At 41.7% G+C, this 4,978-nt stretch overlaps 1 pseudogene; it reads right to left on the bottom strand.

Annotated features, from left to right (window-relative positions):
• Nucleotides 1–1,508: 1,508 nt before the first annotated feature.
• LOC102439212 lies at nucleotides 1,509–4,148 on the bottom strand (annotated as a pseudogene).
• Between the last annotated feature and the right edge of the window lie 830 nt (nucleotides 4,149–4,978).

Genomic DNA, 4,978 nt, shown 5'->3' on the forward strand with positions numbered 1-4,978 from the left:
CCTGGCTCTTATTACAAAATTTTTCCTACCCGCTCTGCTCCTTTGCTGCGAAGTCTGCAATGGGTGGCTATGTTCTCCCATTGTACAAGGAACATTTGTTTTTGTTTTTAAAATTTCCAAAGGAAGATCACTACTATATCTTCCTCCCTTAAAGAATGAAGCAAAAAACTCTGGATTAATTTAAGGCCGCTTTGGTGAGAGGAAACAGATGTGACACCAAGCCAAGAAGGAACTAGTGAGGTAATGGAGGAAAAGAGGGGTGGTACCCTAGGCCAGCAATGGCAATAGTAGCCAGAGGACTGATTCAGGTCCTCTGACATGTGTTATTCAGCTAGTACAGTGGGTCTTTGTCATTGAATTAGTTGCCAACTTTTAAAAATCAGAATATTTCATATAAAAAGATTTCATGTGGGAGCATTAGGATAAATGAGGAACAGCCTATCTCCTCTGGGCTCTGTATAAATTATCTGTCCTTCATGTCTCTCAAAGACTATTCTGGTTCTGGCCAGGGCCAGGTGACTCAATTGGTTGGAGTGTCTTCCCATACACCAAAAGGTTGCGGGTTCAATTTCCAGTCAGAGCACATACCTAGGTTACAGGTTTGTACTAGCCAGGCAGCATGCGGGAGGCAACCAATGTCTCTCCCTCCTTCCACCTTCCTCCTCCCTTTTCCCTCCTCCCTCCTCCCTCTCCCCCTGTAAAATCAGAAAACATGTCCTTGGGTGAGGATTGAAAATGAAACAAAACACCCTACTCTCCATTAACATCAATGGGTAGGCCCCCAGAGCCATCTGTATGTTGCAACCTCTCTCTGGGTAACTCTACAGCAGCAGCTGCAGCCGCCAGGAGCCAGTAAAGACAGGTCCCTGAGCTTCCATGCCCATCCCAGACACTGAGCCGCTCCTAAAAATGTTGTCAGTACATCATGCTTTGTCACTTTGAGGAGGAGGACCTAAACCAATACCCAGGCTAGTTGGAGAAAATAAGATCCATTAGAGATGGGTTTACATTTCACTTGGGCTTCTGCTGCCAGACCCAGGAGTTACTAGTAAATAGGAAGGGCTTGCAGGAAGGTGAGCCAGTGAAAATGGGATAGAATGAAGTTAAGAACTGCACCTGCCAACGATCTGCCAGGCAGAGGACCCAGCCAGCTTCTAGGAACTGCCAAAGCCTGCATGGGCCAAGGTGGAAGAAAAGGCCCTGTTAGGAACTAGAGAAAAACACATAAAACTAAAACGAAAGGAGTCTGAAATGTATGTACAGGCACATTTCAAGGATATTGCATAATTCTTTATTCCATAAATAAATAAATAAATAAATAAATCTATCTTTTTTTCCAGACCACTGCAATAAAGTGAATATTGCAATAAAGTGAGTCACACAAAATTTTTGTTTCTCAGTGCATATAAAAGTTGTTCACATTATACCACAGTCTATTAAGTGTGCAATAGCATTGTCTAAAAGACAATATACATAGCAACTTAAAAATACTTTATTACTAAAAAATGTTAACCATCATCTGAGCCTTTAGGAAGTTGTATCAATTTGCTGGTGGAGGGTTTTGCCTCAGTGTTGATGGCTGCTCTGATCAGTGTGGTGGTTGTCAAAGGTTGGGATGGTTGTAGCAACTTCTTTTTTTTCTAAACGTATTTTTATTTCAGAGAGGAAGGGAGAGGTAGAGAGAGAGATAGAAACACCAATGATGAGACAGAATCATTGACCAGCTGCCTCCTGCACACCCCCCACTGGGGATCAAGCCTGTAACCCAGGCATGTGCCCTGAGCAGGAATCTAACTATGACTTCCTGGTTCATAAGTGGACACTTAACTACTGAGCCACGCCAGCCAGGCGCACAACTTCTTAAAATAAGATAAAAGAAGTTTGCCACATGGATTGCCTCTTCCTTTCACAAATGATTTCCTTGTGACACTGTGATAGTGTTTTACCCCCATTAGAATTTCTTTGAATACTAGAGTTAGTCTTCTCAAACCCTGCCACTGCTTTATCAAGTAAGTTTATGTAATATTCTAAATGTTTTGTTGTTATTTCAACATTCTAAACAGCATCTTCACCAGTAATAGATTCCATCTCAAGAAACCACTTTCGTGCCTGGCTGGTGTTGCTCAGTGGTTGAGCGTCTACCCATGAACCAGTAGGTCACAGTTCAATTCCCAGTCAAGGCACATACATGTCCAGGTTGTGGGCTCAATTCCCACTAGGGGGTGTATAGGAGGCAGCCAATCAATGATGTTTCTCTCTCATCAATGATTCTCTTTCTCAATCCCTCTCCCTTCTTCTCTCTGAAATCAATAAAAATATATTTAGTTCTTTCCAGCATCTGTTGAGGTGATCATATAGGTTTAAAAAAAATAAGAAACCACTTTCTTTGCTCATCCATAAAAAGCAACTCCTCATTCATTAAGTTTCATTGTGAGACTACAGCAATTCAGTCACATCTTTGGGCTCTACTTCTAATTCTAGTTCTCTTGCTGTTTCCACCACATCTACAGTTACTTTCTCCACTGAACCTACCTCATGAGCCTACCTCTGCTAGCTTCAACCCCTCAAAGTCATCCATGAGGGTTAGAGTCAACATTTTCCAAATTCTGTTAATGTTGATATTTTGGCCTCTTCCCATGCGTCAGGAATGTTTTTAATGGCATCTAGAATCATGAATTCTTTCCAGAAGGTTTCCAGTTGACTTGCCCAGTTCAATCATAGGAATCACTGTCTGTGGCAGCTATAGTCTTAACAAACCTATTTCTTATTAATAAGACTTGAAAGTGGAAATTACTCCTTGATCAAAGGGCTGCAGAATGGATGTTGAGTTAGCAGGCATGAAAACAAACATTAGTCTGATTGTAAATCTCCACCAGACCAGGTGCATTGTGGATGAGCAGCAATACTTGAAATAAATCTCTTTTTCTAAGCAGTAGGTCTCAACAGTGGGCTTAAGATATTCAGTAAAACATGTTGTAAATAGATGTACTGTCATCCAGGCTTTGTTGTTTCATTTATAGAGCACAGGCACAGTAGATTTAGCATAATTCTTAAGGACCCTAGGATTTTTGGAATGGTAAATGAGCATTGGCTTCAACTTCAAGTCACCAGCTGGCTTGGCTGGCGTGGTTCAGTGGTTGAGCATCAACCTATGAATCAGGAGGCCAGGGTTCGATCCCCAGTATGGGCACATGCTCTGGTTGTGGCTCAATCCCCAATGTGGGGTATGCAGGAGGCAGCAGATCAATGATTCTCTCTCATCATTGACTATAGACCCATGGTGGGGTCCGGCCGGTCTGCCCTGATCAGGGCTGATTGGGCTGGGCTGGCCAGGGGGGAGAGGACGTGGGAGGTTGGCGGGCCAGTCCCACTCCCTGGTCGAACTCCCAGTTGAGGGGACAATTTGCATATTAGCCTTTTATTATATAGGATATTTCTATCTCTCTCTCCCTCTCCCTTCCTCTCTGAAATCAATAAAAGTATATATTTTTAAAAAGTCACCAGCTTCATTCACCCTCATCAGCCTGCCCTTTGAAGCTTTGAAACCAGGCACAACTCCTTTCTAGCTGTGAAAGTCCTGGACGGCAGCTTCTTCCACTAGAAGGCTGTTTCATTTACTACATTGAACACCTGTTTAGCATAGCACACTTCAGTGATTCTCTTAGCTAGGTCTTCTAGATAAATTGCTGCAGCTTCTACATCAGTACTTGCTGCTTCACCTTGCGCTTTATGTGGTAGAGGTGGCTTCTTTCCTTAAACCTCATGAAGCTACTAGCTTCAGACTTTTCTTCTGCAACTTCCTCACCGCTCTCAGCCTTTATAAAACAGAAGAGAGTTAGAGGCTTGTTCTGGATTAGGCTTTGGCTTAAGGAAATGCTGTGGCTGGTCTGATCTGTCCAGGCCACTGATATGTGCTCCATATCAGCAATAAGGCTGTTTTTCTTTCTTATCATTTGTGTGCTCATTGGAGTAGTGCTTTTAATTTTCTTCAAGACCTTTTCCCTTGCATTCACAGCTTGGCTAACTGGGGCAGGAGACCTAGCTTTCAGCCTATCTCAGTTTTCCTCATGAAGCTTAATCATTTTTAGCTTTTGATTTAAAGTGAGGGACATGCGACTCTCCCTTTCACCTGAACACTTAGAGGGCATTCTGGGGTTATTAATTGGCCCAATTTCACTATTATTGTAGCTCAGAAAATAGGGAGGCTCAAGGAAAGGTAAAGAGAGAGAGGAATGGCTGGTTGCTGGAGCAGTAAAAACAAACACAACAGTTGTCCATTAAGTTTACAGTCTTATGAGGATACAGTTCATGGTGCCCCCAAACAATTACAAGAGTAACATCAAATATTACTGGGCATAGATCATTATAACAAATATTACAATAATTAAAAAGTTTAAAATATTGTATTACCAAAATGTGACACAGAGACACAGTGAGCAAATTCTGTTAGAAAATTCTGGTATTAGACTTGATAAGGTTGCCACAAATCTTCAATTTGTAAAAATGCAGTATCGCCCGGCTGCAGTGGCTCAGTGGTTGAGCATCAACCTATTAACCATGAGGTCATGGTTTGATTCCCAGTCAGGGCACATGATTGAGTTACAGGCTTGATCCCCAGTAGGGGGCATGCAGGAGGCAGCCTATTAATGATTCTCATCATTGATCGCTCTCTCTCTCTCTCTTTCTCTCTTTCTCTTTCTCTCTCCCTCTAGCTGCCACTCTGAAATCAATAAAAATATATTTTAAAAACTATATTAAAAAATGCAGCATCTGCAAAGTGCAATAAAGCTAAAAGCAATAAAATGAGGTATGCCTGTAGTCAAGTGAGAATTTAACAGTTCTATTTATTGATGAGTTTAAGCAATTATAGAAGGTTAATAGGTAAATTTTAGGTCAGAATTAATTTTCTTTTTATTCAATAAATTAGTCCTTCATTCGGCAAACATTTAGTGAGCACCTACTATGTCAGATATTGTAC

Source organism: Myotis lucifugus, unplaced genomic scaffold (genome assembly GCF_000147115.1).
Source record: "Myotis lucifugus unplaced genomic scaffold, Myoluc2.0 scaffold_28, whole genome shotgun sequence".
Lineage (NCBI taxonomy): Eukaryota > Metazoa > Chordata > Mammalia > Chiroptera > Vespertilionidae > Myotis > Myotis lucifugus.